Source organism: Muntiacus reevesi, chromosome 18, assembly GCF_963930625.1.
Source record: "Muntiacus reevesi chromosome 18, mMunRee1.1, whole genome shotgun sequence".
Taxonomy (NCBI): Eukaryota; Metazoa; Chordata; class Mammalia; order Artiodactyla; family Cervidae; genus Muntiacus; species Muntiacus reevesi.
The window spans coordinates 14,171,918-14,191,941 of NC_089266.1; the positions used below are offsets into that span (position 1 = coordinate 14,171,918).

The 20,024-nt window shown below is 47.6% G+C and overlaps 1 protein-coding gene across 1 annotated transcript in view; it reads left to right on the plus strand.

The window, feature by feature from the left end:
- The first annotated feature begins 660 nt into the window (after nt 1-660).
- TEX2 (testis expressed 2) overlaps nt 661-20,024 on the plus strand; it is a 108,412-nt gene continuing 89,048 nt past the window's right edge. Inside the window, exon 1 of the mRNA XM_065908689.1 lies at nt 661-799. The gene's annotated coding sequence lies outside the window, so the exon portion shown is untranslated. The remainder of the gene's footprint in view (nt 800-20,024) is intronic.

Consider the following 20,024-nt stretch of genomic DNA (forward strand, 5'->3'; position numbering starts at 1 on the left):
ATGGCAGTTGCACTTGAACTTCATTGCCATAAGGGACTTGAAATAATAAGTGCCTGCCTGTATATGTGGCTCTTGTACCAACTACCTACATCAGAATCACCTCGGGGGACGGACGCTGAAAAATACATATTTTTCCCAGTCCCATTTCAGACACACGGAATGTGTGTTAAATATGTTTTACAAAATTCTCCAGGGTGAGCTGGATAATTTTTAAGCCAATTTCTGGGACTGGACGGGAACAGATGTGTCTGACGGCCCTATGAAACTCAAATTCGAGTCAATGTGTCAAGCGAGGAGACCCTGGGGACCTCAGTTTCTCTTTCTAACAGAGGCAGATTCTGCCCCCACTTGTTGCTAGACTTTAGGAAGAGGAAATTAATAAATGCAAAGTGCTGGGGACAGCGAGGCTGCGGGACTAGGAGAGAAGAGACGGTCTCATCCCTTCCACCCCAGGCTCTTCCAGGTAACCCCGCCGCCGCCCCTCTCCCCAGCCCCGTGGGCGGCGGCCTCTTTAACAGACCCGACCAATCGCACGCCCATTTCCGCGGCCGCTCCCCGGCGTGCTGGTAGGGGCTGGATTGGCCGGGCCTGGCGCGAGGCCGGCTCCGCCCCCGCCGCCCTCTGGTTGGCGGCGGCGGCCGCGGGCGCGGGGCGGGTCCGCCGGCGGGGCGGGGCGGCCGGTGCCCCGGGTGCGGGCGGGCGGCAGGACGGCGGCCCGAGCCCGAAACGGAGCGGGGTCTGCGGCGGCCGTGAAGCCCCGGCGCCGGCACAGTACAATGAGGCAGCCAGTGGATCCGGGGTGAGAGCTCCCGGGGCCGGGCGGAGCGGTGGAGGGAGCGCCCACCGAGAAGGCCGGGGCTGGGGGCGGCTCCGGCTCCTCAGGGTCCGGGGGCCGGCGGCCGTTGGCGCGGCTGGGCGCGGGGGTCCGGTCCCCCAGGGCCCCTCCCCGCTGTCACGGTCCCGGTTAAGTTGACAGGGACACCTACCCGCAAGGCCCCCGGGCGCACCCTTCTTTCTTCTGGGGGCGGTGTGGGGCGGTGTGGGCTTGACCCCGCCAGAGGTGCCCGCCGGCCAGCCCCCCAGCCTGCTGTCCACGGGCTCCGGACTCGGCCCCAGCCGAGGACAGTCCACACGCAAACTGAGGGAAAACAGCTTGTAATTTTATGAATGGGGCCCCAGGTTCTGATCTCCCCCGGCGCTCACGTCGCGAAACGCCTGGAAGTCGAGAACCGCAGTTACTTTTAAGTGGATCGTTTCAGAGGCTCTCAGCTCCTCCGGTTGTTTTTCGCCAGCTCTTGGAAATCGCGGGTGGCAGTGGGTGGTTCGCGCGCCTGAGACTTGAGACGACCGCGTTCCGAACGCCGGGTGTTTTGGAAGGTTAACAAGTGACATTGGGCTGAGGCCTAACGCCAGGTGCCCTGCCCGGAGCGCGGGGTGTGACGGCGGAGGCTGTGCTGCTGGCGAGCGCTGGAACGAATCGGTGGGACCAGAGATGGGCTGAACCGCTCCCCAGAACGCTCGGCTGACGCGGGAGTCGGTGCAGGGGAGATTTCCCCTCTTGAAAATGCCTTTTGGAAAACTTAGCCCCTCGGTGGGTTGATGGTTACTGAAACCATCGGTTGTTATGGTTACAGGGCATCCAATGTAAGGGCAAAGCCTGTCTCCACCCTCGCTCTTCCTCCAAAGCCGAGAAGTACTTTGTCACTACCGTCTTTAAGAGACGCTGCCCATGGAGGGCATACTTTTTTATTTGGAGGAAATGCGTGGGCTCCATGAAGGCAGGAGTGCTGCCATATTCATGTTTGAAGTTCTAGGTTGTGACACCTTGGCTGCTCTGCGCAGACGTTGAAAAGAACCAGCCTTTGGCATGTTTTGATGGTTTTCATCAAAGGCTTTAAAGGAGTCCTTTCAGGAGCCTGATGTAAGCTGGAAGGAAAACAATGAGTAACTTTTATATGGAAGCCAATAAGGAAAAACAGACGCAAATGGTCCTTGAACTCTGGAATGGGGAGTGCTTGCAAAGTTTAGCTTTTCTTTTCTTTTTTTTTTTTTGACCACCCAGCTAATGGGATCTTAGTTCTGGGGCCAGGGATCAAACCAGGGCCCTGGGTAGTGAGCGCACAAAGTCCTTACCTCTGGACTGCCAGGGAATTCCTGAAAGTCTGGGTTTGTGGATTTAGAGCTGGGTGACACAGTGCAGCTTACCTCCAGGGAGGTATTGAAAGAGCAAAAGTGCCATTTTTGTCAGCTCTAGTTGTTGTTGTTTAGTTGCTGAGTCGGGTTCTACTCTTTGCGACCCCATGGACTGTGGCCTGCCAGGCTTCTCTGTCCATGGGGCTTCCCAGGCAAGAATACTGGAGTGGGTTGCTATTTCCTTCTCCAGGTGATCTTCCTGACCCAGGGATCAAACTGCTTGAGTCCCCTGAATTGACAGGCAGATGCTTTACCATTGAGCCCCTAGGGAAGCCCTGTCAGCTCTTAGCCAACCCTTAAATCATTACAGCATTCTTTCAGAGTCTTCTAAAAGTTGGTGATTGAGCTAAACTTTATGTAAAACAAACAGCCTCCTGAGATGATGAGGGCAGAGTGGGATTTTTGCCATATGGTTTCTTTTTTTCACATGGGCCTCAGGGTTGGGGGTGGTGGAGAGCTGTGGGTGAACTGGACTTGCCTGCATTTATCTCCAGGAAAGGTGCTATGCCTGATAGGAAGGAGATTAACAAACCGATTCAGATCAGATGATGGCGGTAATTGAGGCAACTGCCGAGTAGCCCAAGGGCTGGACAGAGGAAGGGGAAGAGAGAGTGCAGGGGTTTTGGTGGGACTAAGGGGACCGGGACTTGTTGAGGTTTGAAGGACAAGTAGAAAGTCATCACATGAGAGGATTGGAGAAATAGCATTGCTGAGTGTATCGTTTGCACATTAGAGATTATGGTTTTGGAATGCGCCTGGAAAAGAAGCAGGAAAGACTATTGTTAGTCTTTTAGGTAGGATAAACGTATAGGATGTTTGGGAGTTCTGGTCCCAGTGAAATGGCACGTAGTCAAAAAATATTCACTCAACTAATTTTTGTTGAGAGTTGGCCATGTGCCAGAAACTTTGAGGCATTCTGGGCACAATGGAGAAAAAAGGCAGGTCAGCAGGTTGTTTCTGCATCCATATGACTCACCTTCCCTTCCAGAGCTCATAACTTCTGAGGATTTTCTGAAGCTCTTGAAGAAAGAAAGAGGTGAAATGCACAGAATATTACTTATTGTAAGAACGAAACAGGATAGTGGGGAAATCCCACTGTAGGTCACTTTTGGTATCAAACTGGATCTTCCAAGACTGCTTTTCTGTGTCAGATTTGGTATCTCTTCATCCTCATATCTGTTGACCAGTGTCTTTTGATGGTGGTGGTGGTGGTGCTGCTAGTCAGTCGCTTCAGTCATGTCCGACTCTGTGTGACCCCATAGACGGTAGCCACCAGGTTCCCCCGTCCCTGGGATTCTCCAGGCAAGAACACTGGAGTGGGTTGCCATTTCCTTCTCCACTGCATGAAAGTGAAAAGTGAAAGTGAAGTAGCTCAGTTGTGTCTGACCCTTAGTGACCCCATGGACTGCAGCCTACTGGGCTCCTCTGTCCATGGGATTCTCCAGGCAAGAGTACTGGAGTGGGTTGCCATTTCCTTCTCTGTTTGATGGTGTTAAGTTCTTTTTAACCTTTCCCTCTGTCAGTGAGTTTACTCGAAAGTTTGGAACCAGTCGGTCAGCTGTCCCTGCCCTCCAGGTGCTTCCAGTTCATTTTCTTTGCCTGAGTAGCCCTCAGAGTCAGCTTTCTTCTGTCTGATTCTTACTCTCACCAGTGTCCCCCTGGGCAATTGCTGAGGTCACAGGGAATTTTTTGTTCTTTAACTCTGTCCCAAAGCAAAAGGTGGTTGGTATAGAAAGAGCATTTGCTGAATTCCAGCTCTGCCATTGCTGCTTTCTCTGTGTATATTGGGTTGGCCATAAAGTTCATTCAGGTTTTTCCATAACATCTTATGGAGAAACCTGAACGCATGTTTTGGCCAACCCAGTATATCCTCTTTTGTCCTTGAGCAGCCCTCTAAGGGAGACAGATGCTGGTTGGACTTCCCAGGTGGTGCAATGGTAAAGAATCCACCTACCGATGCCAGAGACACAAGAGATGCAGGTTCGATCCCTGGGTTGGGAAGATCCCCTGGAGTAGGACATGGTAACCCATTCTAGTATTGCCTAGAAAATTCCATGGACAGAGGAGCGTGGCAGGACAGTACATGGGGTCGCAAAGAGATATGACTGAGTGACTGAGCGGGCAGGTGCACGCAGGCACACACACAGAGTCTCAGTTTACAGGAGAGGAAGCTGAGAGCAGTTCAGTAACTTGCCCAGGGCATAAGCTGGTTAGTTGGTGGAACAGATCTTAGTTCTGTTACCAAGGATTGAACCTAGGCCCTCGGCAGTGAAAGCAGAGTCCTAACCACTGGACCACCAGGGAATTCCCTGGAACAAGAACTTCAGTCTAGGACTTTCTGATTCCAGTTGTACTTTTTCCCATAGTATACCGCGTTGCTTTTCCAGAAGAAGAAAGGCAGTTTATCATAGTCTAGCACAGTGCCTTCTTGGACACATGAAAGGTCAGGTTCAGAAATGTTCAGAGAATTGCCACAGTTAATGTGCTCATGGCGGAGCAGGTGTTAGCACCCTGTGTCCTGCCTCTTTGCCAGGTGTGTTTTTGGGTAATTCATATGACTCTTGGGAAATCTGAGTTTACTGCCATGAAAAGGTGACCAGACTTATCAGGTCTGTATCCCAGTGCTTCTATTTACTAGCTCTGTGACCTTGGGCAAACTGTTTTCAGTATACCTCAGTTTCTTTATCTGTAAAATGGGACAGTGTTCACATTTCCACAAATGTAAGACAATACACCTCGTCTCATCTTCACATTTCTGAAAAGAAAAAAAAGTGAAAGTCAAGTTGCTCAGTTGTGTCTGACTCTTTGTGACCCCATGGCTATAGCCTACCAGGCTCCTCCATCCATGGGATTTTACAGGCAAGAGTACTGGAGTGGGTTGCCATTTCTTTCTCCAGGGGATCTGCCCGACCCAGGGATCGAACTCAGGTCTCCTGCATTGTAGGCAGACGTCTTCACGGTCTGAGCCACCAGGAAAGCCAAAGTATCTTTTAAATTTATGAGGTCTGACAATTGTAGTTGGCAGGACTTCCTTTTTTTGTACATAAAATAATGGTATCCTAGTGGGGTGAACTGTGAAGAAAGCTTAACACCGAAGAATTAATGCTTTTGAACTGTGGTGTTGGAGAAGACTCTTGAGAGTCCCTTGGACTGCAAGGAGATCCAGTCAGTCCATCCTAAAGGAGATCAGTCCTGGGTGTTCATTGGAAGGACTGATTTTGAAGTTGAAACTCCAATACTTTGGCCACCTCGTGCGAAGAGTTGACTCATTGGAAAAGACCCTGATGCTGGGAGGGATTGGGGGCAGGAGGAGAAGGGGACGACAGAGGATGAGATGGCTGGATGGCATCACTGACTCTATGGACATGAGTTTGAGTAAACTCCGGGAGTTGGTGATGGACAGGGAGGCCTGGCGTGCTGCGATTCATGGGGTTGCAAAGAGCCGGACACTACTGAGCGACTGAACTGAACTGAAGTGGGGTCCTAGATCAGATGAACCATGCTAGTGCATTCTCTGTTGGTAGTTGTGAGGATTACACGAAGTCATTTGTGTGCCTGGCACAGCGTGAGCCAGGAACACGTGATGCTGTTGAATGACAGAACATAAGGTTAACTGGTAGGTGGCTCTGGAGGAAAGCTAGGGAGCATCTTGTAAGATTTGCTACTCGGAGCCCAGGCAGTAATCCATGATCTGTGGGCTGCAGGAACATTTTCCAGTTTGTGTAAAGCTCTGTCCTTTGGCTGACGCTTGTCCCCGTGAGAAGCATTAACTTCAGGAGCTAACCAGCCATGGACAGACAGCTCTCTGCCTATTCATTAAGTTCTTTGTCAACTTCAAATCCCAAGTTAAAAATAACTATCCTTATGAGAAGTTTGGAAACCTGGGCTGATATGAATACTCTTATGTGTGAATTTTAAAGCACCTCAGGGTTTTGTGCAGGATTCCATGTTGCCTCTGGCCAAGCTCCTTGTGATGCTTAATTGCATCGTGTGAAGTGTCTGTGCAGCCCCATTCATCAGAGTGGTGCTCGGAGGCAAGTACAGAAACCCTGAGTTTCTGAGTGAGGTGCAGAGACCACTGCAATTGGTATTAAGAGACCCATTGGCCGTCCTGGGGGTTTCTCCAGTTATTATGTGTGTCTTGGGCACTTCATTTCCCCACTCTGGACCTTGAAGTTCTCTCCAAAGTGAGGATTTGATTTCTTAGTCTCCTCCTCCCGCTCCCTCCAATAGAGTGTCATTGATTATGTGAGTTTATGAATTGAAGGATCTGAGAAGTTAAATGTTTGAAAGGAAAGGACTCCTGAAGTGTCAGGTGGATGTTTGTGCTAGTGCTTTTGTAATGAGAAAACATGGGTAGGTGATACCAAGAAGAGTAACTGTCATTCATGGGGGATTGCTGTGTGCCAGGCACTGTTCCCACTTTTCAACCTCACATCATCCTGTGATTGCTTATGCTCAATCCTGTCTGACTCTTTGTGACCCTATGGACTGTGGCCCCCCAGGCTCCTCTGTCCATGGAATTTTCCAGACAAGAATACTGGGATGAGTTGCCATTTCCTACTGCAGGGGATCTTCCTGACCCAGGGTTCAAACCCCAGTCTCATTTGTCTCCATTGGCAGGTGAATTCTTTACCCCTGTGCCACCTGGGAAGCCCTTATGAATAGTAGACCCTAGTATCAATCTTATTCTAAGATGAGAAAGCCGAAGTTCAGAGTTAACTAACATGTTCAAGATCACGCAACGAGGACAAGGGCTTATGGCTGGGACTAGAATTCAGGCTTCTGTTGCTCCGCAGTGTGAGTTCTGTGGTTGTTGGTTTTTTGTTTTTTTTTTTTTTTTTTTAGTTCTGTGGTTGTTTCAGGTAGATGCTGCCTCATTTTGAAATCATCTAAGCCTTGTGCCCTGGAAGTTTTCTCAGTTCAAAAAGTGAGATTTCCCTTTGCTTTGGGGTCATATATTCCCAGCCTCTTACTGTGTACTGACCCCAGTTTAAATTCTGAGTTCTCCTTTAGAACATCTGCTGTGTATTGGGAGAACTTTGTTAAATTTAAGGACAAACCCTATGGGAGTTGCAAAAGACTTAAGTCCTCTTTGGTTTTTCTTTGGTGAATAAAAGCCACAGGCCAGGTCACTGTGAGCATAGATAGGACTGTTGAGAGAAGAATCTGGCCTTTCTGTGAATATGCTGCTGGAATGGCTAATGGGTGGGCTGTGAAACAACCTAGTGACCTTTGTTGGATTTGCCCAGAAGATCGGTTCTAAGGGCTTTCCCCCAAAGAGATGACTGGACACACTGAGCCCCCCTGGGCTTATCCTGACTGCTGAGACCAGGACAGGGCAAGAGGAGCTCTCTTCAACTTGTTTAGGTTTTGAGATTTAAAACAACCACCACCCCAACCCTTGTAGGATTATTCCTGCAAATAACCTTTGAGAATTACAATATGCATTTCGTAAGTTTCATTTCACGTTTGTTACTTAAAGCTGACATAAGCCGGTCTGTTCTCTTTCTCATTTTTAAGTCCTTTCTTACACTTAATGTTGTCTTTTAAGCAGTGTTCCTCAAGATGGTTCTATGTATCATTTGGGGCTGGAAATATAAAATTTAAAAATCTTACCACTGAAAGGACTGACTGAACAGCAAGATCATCCCTCATTAAACAAGTATCTATCTGAGTGTCTGCTGGAGCCAAGCATTGTGCTTAGCATTGGAAAGAAATCCAATGGGGAGTGAAACAGATGTGTTCCCCGCTGGCACATAGCACATTATGTAGTCTAGACAGTAAACAAGTCAACTGACGTGTGTGTTGTATACATTAAATTGTGAGAAGTTGGAAGTCTCCTTCCTCTGAGGGGGGAAGAAAACAGGCCCTAAGAAAGAATACAAGGAGGGAGCCAGTGTTGGGAAGGCGCCTCAAGGGAGGGAGTGGCTTGTGGCCGGTGTGGCTGCGGTGAGGAAGGGCCAAGAGGAGCGGATGCAGGAGAGGCAGGTGCCTCAGAGAGCAGAGGGGAAGGGCTGGGACTCCGAGCCTGTCGCTGCTTGAGGCACTGTGGGAGTGTCTTAGAGAGGTTTGCTGACTGACTTGGCCTGGGAGGGGATGAGCTTGTGTTTCTGGGTCCACGTTTCCATCATCCTGGGTGTAAAGTAGCCAGAGGGCAGCAGGTGGGACCGAAATGGCTCCTGCGCATGTCCACTGGCGGCATCCCTGCGTGGCGTGGTGTGGGGCGGCCACGTGCTAACCACAGCCCGGCCACTGGGCAGCGCTGCCGTGGGGCCACTGCAGTGCCCGGCAGGGCTCACCTGAAAGCTGGGGTGGACTGGAAGCACTGTTCCTCAGTCTGCAGGCATCTGCATTAGTGTTGGGATGGGGAGGGAAGTTGATTATCAGCCTTTTCTTCCGATAAGATGAGGCAGACAGTGGCCTTACTGTCAGGTGGTAAGCATGACGGCTCCGAGCCGCTGAGAGCAGAACCCACCTGAACCCGGCCTCTGAAGGCGCTCAGCGTGGTGCTTCCTAACGCCCACCGCAGCCCAGGGATCACGCAGGAGGAGAACTTCATAAAACAGGTCACTGGCTGGGTTGGTTCTTGGCCTGGCTTGAGAGGTTTGGTAAAATGCTATGCACCCAGCCATATCAAAGTTTATAATTACCCTCCAGAATATGTGTTAGAACAGATTGAATTTGTGTATAGTTGCATTAGTTCCTTGAAAAAAAAAGTCCATTATTCGGGAGAGAAATTTTAAATACACAAAAGTAAAGAAGAAAAGATGAGCCTCTTGTATCTGTCACTCAATTTGAATAATTATCAACATTTTCCAATCTTGTTCCCAGGTAGTTTCACATTTGAAGCATTGTTGGTGGATTTCCTGTCACAGTATAAATGTATCTTTGGGATATAAAATCACATGGTAGATATGGTCCTAGAGAAAAAATTCCTGCATGCTGCACCACCATAATTACAGGACTGGTGTTAATGGTTGCCATTCCAAATCTGAAATGAACATTTCTTGCAAGCCTCTTATAGACTTGCTTATGAAAAGTAGGCACAAAATTAGATGGCCAAATAATTTGTGTATTTACTGAGAATATCAACTGTATTGGGCAATGTATAAGATATATATGAAAGAAGCTTCCCAGGTGGTGCAGTGGTAAAAAATCTGCCTGCCAATGCAGGAGATACAAGAGACTCAAGTTCAATCCCTGGGTCAGGAAGATCCCCTGAAGAAGGAAATGGCAACCCATTCCAGTATTCTTATCTGGAAAATTCCATGGACAGAGGAGCCTGGGCAGTCTACAGCCTATGGCGGTAACAAAGAGTCAGACACAACTGAGCGCACGCGCACACACACACACACACACACACACACACACACACACACAGAATAAGACAGTCTTCACAGTGGCTTGTGAAATCCTGGTCCCTTTCTTCCTCACAAGGAATCACATGTTTATTTTCAGCATTCCTGGCAAATAAAATATACACAAACCCCAAACTATGAGACTAACTAAAAAGCACTATTTTTTGGTGTATATAAAGTCCAGATTATAGCATTCACTTATAAAATCAAGGAGAACACAGCTATATGTTGAAAGTCTTTATCTGTTAAGCTTTTGTGTGTTTCTCAAGAAGAATTCAAACCTGCAGAGAACCTCGTAGTAGCCCTTCTGTGGAACTCTTTCCCACAGACCCTTCTGTAGTGTTGAGAACGTGCCCCATCTGCGCTGTCAATATGGTGGCCTCTAGCTGCCTTCACTATCAAACACTTGCAAGGTGGCTAGTATAACTGAGAAACTGATGTTTTAATCTTAATTCTCAGTTAAATAGCTCCATGTGGCCGCATTGATAGTGTCATAAACCCTGGAGCTACACTGTTCAATCTCTGCGATAGGAAAAATCCTGCAGAAACTAATTTGGACAACAAATGAGAGAGCACAATTCTTGTGTAGGTCCCGAATTCAATATATTTTAGAGAAAAGGAGTTTGATTATGTAAAAGGAGAAACTGCCTCTTGGGGTTCATGGTCTTCCTCTAAGAGCACGGTTTTGACAGCTCAGTAACCCGAGAGGTTAGATTTAATGCGGGATGTCGTCCAGGGCATCCTTCTTATGAAATAAGGAGTGACGCTCTCCATTGCTAAGCGCTTGTGCTGCTCTTGTGTCACAGATTTCTGAGAGGTAGACGGGAATCTGTTGACTGGTTCATATAAAGGTTTCAGGTGGTAGGGTAACCTCACCCTTGGTAGCTGCATTCACTGCCAGAGGGTTTAGAGGTTCAGAGGAGACATGCCAAGGGCCTGGGCTGTCTTAGTTCCCTTTTTCCTCCCCAGCACATAGTACATGCTTAACAAATATGTTTCAAAACAGATGACAGTTTTTAAGAATGGATTTAAGAGCAAGTAGGGAGAAGAGCTTTAAATTTGTCTAGAAATTCTGAAAAATAGGTGCCAAAGGAAGTAAGTGTAATACCAGTGAGCTGCAAAGTGTATACAGCCAATATTTGCTGCCGGAGGTAATTGACATTTCTCTTCACTGCAAATGCAAGCTGGCTCTTATCTCGTCCGTTACCAGGTGCTGTTATATTCTTCTCTCTAACATCTCTTGAACGGTTCTCTTTCTCTTCAGCTTCACTGCCACCACTGTAGTCTAAACAACTCTCTTGGTTTTGAAGGCGGCAGCAGCCATCCCCGTTCTTCCCACAGCCGCTTTCCCTACGCTCTAATCTCCTCACCCCTCTGCAGCCAGAGTGGTCTCTTTCTCTTAAAAATTCCTAATATGATCACACTACATCCTTGTTCCCAATCCTAGGAAGGCTTCTTGTTGCTTCGAGGATAAGAGCCACATTCTGAACCTGGTCTGCAAAGTCCTGTGTGTTTCCGCGCCCCCTGCCCGCCTCCGCTGCAGCCTGGGCCCAGGCCTCTTCCCCTCTCAGCTAATTACAGTCCACGACCCTTCTCTTCCCAGCTGGAAGGGAGCTCAGCCTTTCAGGAACTGAACCACCTTGCATCTCCCTCTTTAGGAGGCAGCTCCGCCTCACCTCACTCCCTTTTCCTCTCTTGTTCTCTACACCACTTCTCCCTGTTGTGACGTATTCTTTAGGAGACATCTACTTTCCCACTTCTTTCAGGAGGGCAGGGACCTCGTCCATTGTGCTCACGATTATATACCCAGTGCCTCGCTCAGCATCTGACCCACTGCATGAGCTTCTTAAATGTTTGCTGGGTGAGTGAATGAATGAATGAATGTAAGCACATTAGGCACAGGGGGGACCTTGAAGAATGCTCTTTAACACTTGGATTTATTGGAAGGATTGAATGGTTTTTAGAGCAGGATAATCTGAGAAGGGAATTGGCCAGGCTGGGGCGGAGGGTGGGGGGATAGCCTGTGGGAATCTGTGGTTGGCGCTGTCGGGTGGGTTTAGCGCTGTCTTACAGGAGAAACATGTCTTGACCCACGCTTGAAAAGCATTTGCCTGCTGAGTTAAGGGGGGCCCTCCTGTCTGACTTCCTATCCCTGCCCTCGGGGCATCACTCTCCCTGAATATATGCTTAGTTGCACTGGGCTCCAATTGGAGAACTCACGGTTGGAGTCTACCGTATACAACCCACAGACAGGGATGCTGTAGTCTTCCTGTCTCTAGTCGGGATTCTGCCCTGTTCATGTTTGTCTCCCTTTCCTCGCTTCCCACCGTGGCTCTTATTCCCATTGGCCCCCCTGGGCTCTGCTCCACAGGCGGTGGCGCAGGATTCACCGGAATCATGCCAGGTGGGTCCTCAGAAGAGTTCTTGGCCGTGTTGTCCTCAGTCACCTCTGACTGCGGCCCCATGGACTGACTGTGTGTAGCCCGCAGGCTCCTCTCTCTGTGAGATTTCCCAGGGAGGACACTGGAGTGAGTCGGAGGGTTGCCATTTCCTCCTCCAGGGGGTCTTCCGCCCTGAGGATCGAACGCTTGTCTCCTGCACCGGCAGGCGGCTTCTTCACTGCTGAGCCTCCTGGGAAGCGCTCTTGGCAGCTGTGGGAGGGGAGTCTAGTTGTGTCTTGTCCGGGAAGAGACTTCCAGCCGCTGGGAAGAACGGAAGGCCGCGGTGCTCAGTCCTGACCCTGCCGGTGAGGAGATGCCCTGCTCCTGGGCCACTTCCAGCTGAGGGGAGGAGCCCGCCGGTGCTCCTCAGACCCTCTTGTCATGTGGGAGAGACTCAGGGGAACCCTGGATCTTCAGCAAGACTATGAATTTCTAACTAGGAAATGGAAGGACTTGGCAGAGATGGTGGTTACATTTCTTCTATAACTTTTGTGATTCTGAAGGAGAAAACTGGGATGTTTTCTCAGTTTGATGGGATGTCACTAGCTGGTTTCCTAGATAATGTGTGTTTTTGTTTTTATTTTTGGAAGGAAGGGACTGGTTCCCTGAACCAGAGCCTCCAATAACCAGAGAGGTCATGAAGACCGGAGTGATATGTCTTTCCTCAGGAGTCTTGCAAGTCTGGTTATAAGAAGGCTTTAAGCTGAGTATTAAGGGGACAGAAAAGAGTCCAGGAAAATGGCAGAACCAGAGACTATAGAGACCTGTGTGACCTCGCAGCAGCGTGGGTACTGAAGTGGTGCCCAGGAACCCCAAGTGGGAACTGGCATCAGCTGGTTGAGAACGCCACTGGTGGAGGGTGAGCAGGTGATGCCACCATGCCCTGGAAACCTTAACAGCTCAGCCAGGTAACTGTGATCTGGTGGGAGGGAGGATTAGAGCCAAGTAGTGTGGGTACACCTGGCTCTAAAAAGAAAACCCTCTGTGAGATTCATTATGTGTGCCCTGATCATGGAAGGCTGGAGGGAAACATTTCAATGACAATAGAGCAGAGGGCAGGTAGAACTCTGCCTGCCAGGCTGAGGGGGCAATGATTTTTTTTTTTTTTTTCTTAGACAGATTTTAAAACACGCCTCCTGGCAGGTGTAGTGGACCAAGCAGATGTTTGTATAAGGTGAATTCCATTCAGAGTGGACCATGTGATAGATTCCAACCCTACCTTGCTGATCATTTTACCTCTGAGAGCAGATAAAGGGAAGTGTGTATATGTGTTTGTGTGATCCTGCTGGGACCTAACGGTGACAAATGAGGAAAAGCCGGTTGACAACGAGGATGGGGGAAGCCATGCAGAGAGCAAGGGGACCTGTGGCTGCGGCCAGCAATAGGCAGAGAGCTCGGGGTAGGGGAGGCTGGCTTCACGGTGCCTGCTCTCCACCCTGTAGTCACTGGGCTGAGCATCTCCTACTTCATTTTGTTGCTTCCTCTGATCAAATTGAGGGACCTGCTCCTTGCCTGAGCTGGAAGGGAGGCCGTCCTTGTGCCCTCAGTGTCCAGATGTCTGTTAGAAGTGACCTCTGGAACTTTAGCTCAGGGCAGTGACTAGTCTGATGTGGCCCCTGTTCGGTTTCCCATTCCCCCACCCAGGTTCAGAATAGAAATAGTGGGGTCTCCTAGTACCTGTGCTAGGAAGTCCGAAGGGAGCCGTCCTCAGGGAAGGTCGAGCTGCGGGCTTTGGCTAAGTTCACAGGCAAGATCGAAGTGGAAAATAAGTCAAGAGTAGTGGAAAGCCCAGGGGAGAGGAGTTGCTTTTGTTTTAATTTCCCAGGGTAGGCTAGTGTCTGTGGGGAGGTGATGAGTGGTATTCGATCCTGATGGGGTAGGTTATAGTAAAACAGGAACATTAATTTTTTTTTTTTTAAGGCTAAAACTCCCAACAGAAATGACTATTGATCATGCTGTGAGCCTGAAACCAAACTCATTTGGCCATTTGAGCTTTTGTCTTCAGGCTTGATTGTGATCGAGAGGGGTGTTGGCAGAGGCTTAATAGCCTGCAGTGAAATTTTATTTCATGAGGTCTGATTTGTGGTACGAAAACCTCATAGAAGGAAAAAAGCACGATTTGAGTTTCTGAATTAGGTGATAAGAGTCGTTCTTGGCAGCACAGGGAACAAGTACAGGGCCCAGGGTTTTCTGGGGTGGATGGTCAAGAGGTTCTTCCAACTAACAAAGTGTTAATCTAACAAATTAAAATGTAAGACATGTTTAAAGTACGTACATTTTTGACTTGCAGCTAACAAGAAATCTTCCAGAAACTGCCGACTTAACTGTTTTCTAAAACCTCCCTCTACTGGGGCTTGATGAGAATTTTAACCTTCCTATGTTATCTGTCAGAGTTGTTGACCTGTTAACTTCAATTTCCCTTCCCAGAAATGCCGTCCTGCCTCCCCTGGGCTCCTCCCAAGTGCTGCAGTGGGGTCTCCTGGCCTCTTGCCCACCTCTGCGCTAAGTGAGCACAGAGCAGGTGGGTCCGGTAATTGGTTAGTGTTGAGTGAGATGGGTGCTCAAGCTCAGGAAGAAAGGAGTATTTTTTTGGCCACATTTTTCTGTTTTAGGAGTTCTTTTCTACAAGTGAGCAAATTGGTACTTCAAGCACGATGAGAGGTTTTTGGTTTCTTGTTTTGGCCACAATGAGACAGGGCAGGTACGCGGTTCAGCCCTGTCGGCCCCTCTTCCTGCCTGTGGTTGTGGAGGGCACATTAGTATCTCTCAGTGGTGTGATGCTGTTGCTAAGGACCGAGGGGTCTGGCCAGACAAGTGGGGAGCCTGGAGACTGGCTTCAGAATGCCTCCTCCCACCACCGTGATGATTTCAGGTCAGATTCTCTGAGGCTTGAGAAAGGGCTTGTCAAATAGGTTATCCCCATATTGAGTTAGTGTGGGCTGATCCTCCAAGGATCCCTTGAGCACTCGGCAGATGACACTGCTCAGAAGCCAGTGGCTGTGCTTGGGGACTGTCACTGGGCGTGCTTCGGCTCTCAGTGATTGTCCCTCTTCTGTGACTCTCCTAAAGGAAGTCCTTACCCGCTTTGCCATTCATTTTTTAAAGATGGCATTTCAAAAATCTTAAAGCAGGTATTTAAATAGCAATTAAACATGATAAATTCTTAATTATAAAGTGGTTGAAAGTGAAAGTCGCTCAGTCGTGTCTGACTCTTTGCAACCCCATGTACTATACAGTCCATGGAATTCTCAGGCCAGAATACTGGAGTGGGTACCCTTTCCCTTCTCCAGGGGATCTTGCCAACCCAGGGACTGAACCCAGGTCTCCCACATTGCAGGCGATTCTTTACCAGCTGAGCCACAAGGGAAGCCTTATAAAGTGGTTAGTTAGATTCTTTTCTCCCAGGTTAATACTTTATAAGCCAACGTGCCAGATTTTTTTTTCTTTTTTAACTAAAGTATGTTTTGGAATTTTCATTTGTTTTTCCATTTGGGGGCTATTTGTGGAGTGTCTAGAAAGTAAGCAGCTCTTTTCCCAGTAAGGTCTTGGTTCCAGGAGTGAAAGTCCTGGTGACACTTTGGGAGGCGCTAGACCAGTGTCGTCTTCCTGGAGCAGAACCTCACCCTTCTCAGACGGCCTATAGAGCATGCACCCACCATCCAGAGGGGTGTGGATCAAGATACTACCGCGCCCCCTTACTAAAAACAGTGCACCGAGTTCTTTCAGTCAGGGTTTTTAACTTTGGGCTGGGGAAGGGAGAAGTCTGTCTTCTCACAAGTTGAATGTGAAATCTTGTGGGTGTTTGTGGATGTGCATTTGGCCGAGTGACAGTGGTGGTGGGCTGGGGTGTTCACGTGCATCAGGCTAGGTTAAGGAAGAACTCCAGCTCTAAAGTTCCTTTATGTTTCGTCTAAAAAGCTCTGAAGCCAGGTTTTTGGAAAGGAGGGACCAATTCACAGTAGAGAGAGAACCTGGAACAGTCTCTAGGGTCCCAGTGGGTGGAAGTCTGTGCGTGCAAGCCTGGCATCTCCTCACCAGTCATGCCAGGCTAACCTAGACCCCTGAGATTCTCTTTCCTCACTACTGGCCTCTTTGCCCTCCTCAAATCCTTAAAATGTCCTTTGTGGGAGAGCACTGGATAAATTTGTCCTCTGAACCAGGTATCTTATACCAAGATATCTTCTCCTTGGTTTCCTTAATCAATTTCTTTTGATCAGTGTCCCAGCCTCCCCCCTCAACCCCCTAAATTCTCACAGGGCTTCTCTTGGGTTTATCTCTTTTATACCACCTTTTCTTCCTTCTGTTTTTATCCTAATGCCTTCTAAGTTAATCTTTTCCCTCTTGTGGGCTTTTCTGTTGGGTTTGGTAATTCTTGGTCTGCAGCCAGAAAGCGGGGGCCTGAAGTAGAAAGAGAACTGGGAGTCTGAACCTTGCAGCCTTGTTTGACTCTGCCCCTTGGGGTCTTAGCTTACCATTCCTAGCCTGAAGTCCAGCAATCTACTCTTGCAGCCTCTAACTGGTCAGGAACCCACATCTGCCCTCACTGTCACTGGCTCCCTTCTTTCCTTGTGGACCTCATGTGTGTCCTAGGATGTGAGCTCTGCTTATGAAAGTATGATTCTGTTTTATATTCCTTATTCTAGTTTTGCTGGAGGCAGAAAAGACAGAAGAAATTGCTTTCAGAAGGACCGTTTTTGGGACTTCCTTGGCGGTCCAGCGGTTGAGACGCTGTGCTTCCCACTGCCAGGGGCTTGGCTTGGGTTCAATCTCTGGTTGGGGAACTAAGATACCCCATGCCATGCGGTACAGCCAAAAAAAAAAAAAAAAAAAGACCATTCTTCCAGGGGCAGACCAATATATAAGACAGCACTGGTGACATGTGTGTTATTATAACAGAACCCTGTTACATATATAGTCAAAGGTGATCATCATCTACCTTTGGTAGTTTGAGTTTCTTCCCCTCTCTGAATTTCTCCCCTAGCATCCTGGGGGGTCAGGGATCTGGCCCTGAAAGGGGTCTTGGAGGAGGGTCTTCTTCTCTTGCTACTTCTGAGGATTCAGTAGCTCCCCGGCAGCACACACCTTCATGTGAAGGTGGGCATGTGATCTGGGAGGCTCTGCTTAGGAAACCAGATCTCTTAATTGATAGAGCCAGCTCCTGCGCTAGTAATGCAAGCTGTTGGTAATTACAAAAAACCTACCGTGAAACTCATCTAAAATTAATGAAGAGTCAGCACTGTGGATTGTAAATACAGAGGAAGTTATGGCCCTGGCTCTCAGTTTTCCGAAGGTGAATTATTTCTCACCAGCCCCTAAGTTTTCCTTCTCCCCATTGTACCTGGAACCCCAGTCAGTTTACATCCCTCCTCCTCTGTCCCATTTTAATGGAAAGCTATCCAAAAGTGCAGTGCATTCCCAAGTCAGTTGTTTGGGATTATCCATTCCACTTTTCTATGAATGCAGAGAAGTGAAAGGTCTGTTTGCTGTTTAAAGAAAACAGTAAAACGTAGGAAACAAAAACTTGGGAGTGAAAACCAGCCTGATGAATAGAACATGTCTGCTTTTCCTGACTTCGATTTTTTAAAAAGGAGGACCGTTCAATACTTCATTTCATATGTATGTCAGCATGAGAAGTTCTCTAGACCACCGCTTACATATGCCATGATAGATGGCTGAGGTATTTTGAGGCTAAAATCTCTACTCCTTTGGTGACATGTACTTTACAGGCTTACCAGCCCCCCTTGATTTAATAGGCAGGATCGCTGGTCTGTGTGTGCTTTTATATGACTTGAAAAGAAACTGACTAGTCCATTTAAATAGATTTCAATTAGGATAATGGCTTTGAGACATCTCAAAATGGTACATTTACTAGACTATTTAAGATCGTATTGTCAAATTATAGCAAATAGAATTAGAAATTATTTTGCAATTTTCTCAGCAGATTGTAATTTCCCCTTCAGTGTATCTAAGTCATTCTGGAAATAATAGTGTAAAGGTACCTTTTTCTAAAAACTGATTATTTTCCAAATACAATAGTGTCTTTTGGTTTAGAAGAAATGCTAGAGGGAGATGGTAGTCCAGGAGAAAAAACAGAAAGCAGTCATTTTCAGCTATTCATTGTACCTTTGGTCACATTTTTGGAAGAAAACCAAAAATTGCCCTTTGTGTGAAAGAATATTGGTAACTGGGTACACATGAAATGAGAGTGAGATTTTAGAGTAACAAAGTCACTTTCTTCCATGACTTGTAGAGACAAAGGGTGTGTGATCAGCAGGTCCAGCATTTGGGATTGATGGAAGTGGAGAGTTTATGTAATCTGTAGTATATTTAAGTCTCCATGTTAGAAAAACCTCACAGAGAGCAAGTTTATTAAAACAAAAATTAAAAAAATAATTTTTAAATGGGAGGGCAAATGTACATGTATTAATTCTTACAGAATGTTGAAAATTCTTTAATATCTAGGACACAGTGGGTTGAGAAGGGTCAGAGACCAGTGGAAACAATTACTTTAGGGTTACATTTTGATGTAGAAATGCTTAGTCAGAGATAAAACTTGCCTGGGAGGAAAGTTTCTATGGAAATGTGTCCTGTATCTTAAGTGATGTACTGAAGCATTGAAGACTCAACATTAATTTTGATCTTGCTTAGGAAGCTGGATAAAATAGTGTGTTTCTGAGTTAAAAAAAGAAACAAAAAACAAGTAAGTTATTATGACGTGTTACCAGCTTGCAGTGGGAAATGTCAACGTCCAAGAGTCCAAAGCAAACTCAGGAATCACCATCCTAAGTGCAGACCTCGCTGATTCATCATCTTGATTTCAGGGGCTGTCATAGCTGTGAGGTCCAGTGGGCCGTCGTCGGGCATCCCCAGGAATGTGGGGGACGCGCACCACAAAAGGAGTATGGTAGCTAGTACTGCCGATTCCTAGTATACTTCTTGGGAAAAAGTATTTGACCTCCGGCAGGTCCTAACTTGTTAGAAACCAGAGGTGGCTCTGAGAAACTTTGCATGCTTACTTAGCTGTGTCTGACTGCTTGCAACCTCATGGACTGTAACTCGCCAGGCTCCTCTGTCCATGGGATTTCCCAGGCAAGCATACTGGAGTGGATTGCCATTTCCTTCTTCAGGGGATCTTCCCAACCCAGAGGTTGAACCTGCATCTCTTGAGTCTCCTGCACTGCAGGTGGATTCTTTACCACTGAGCCATCAGGGAACCTGGTTTCCCAAAATAACCCAAAGGAAAAAGTTCTGCTGCCCTTTAAGAGTAGAGTTTTAACTACTTTTAGGTCATGCACTTTTGATCCTCTGAACACTATGAGATCTCTCTAGAAAACCACACATGTACACACAGATCAATTTTGCATGTAGACATAATAATCCTTGATTTACAGTAAGATGCAAGTTTTTGGAGAGAATTTTAGAAGGGAGTTTGCTGTTATTATACCATTTTTCATTGAAGAGTACAGACTGTGGCTTGAAAATGTACCTTGTAGGTTGTTGGACAGTAAGTTTGAACAGGACTGGGAGCTGCAGCCAGGCCTCACTCATTCTGAGAAAGTCATGTGACCTGAGAGTAATGCTTCTGGAAGGTGTAGCTCCCTTCCCCTGCAGAGCTGGGCCCAGTATTTCCCATTAGGGACTTTGGGGAGAAGGTTCTTTTTGTTTAAGGGCAAATTATGTTTTGAAAAGCAGTACCAACTCTGCATTTATTTCCCTAGTTATATATGTGTGTTTTCCCTTAGAGTGGAAGGACAGATACAGCCTTTGACCCAGTGGGATTTTAGAACCCGAAGTTAATTTGCTAGGTAAATCACTTGTTATATCAGTTTTAAAGGAGGCATTGCCTGCTTTATTATGGCATAACATGACTTCAGAGTTCTCCCCTTTGAGAATATGTGTTTAAGAAAGTACCTTGAGAAAACTGCGTTTGTTGGATTTGTGTCCTGGCTTCAGATCATCTGTTGTGCTTTCCAACAGCCTTCTGTATGAGGCAAGCAGGGAGTCAGGTGCTTCTGACACAAGGGCAGGC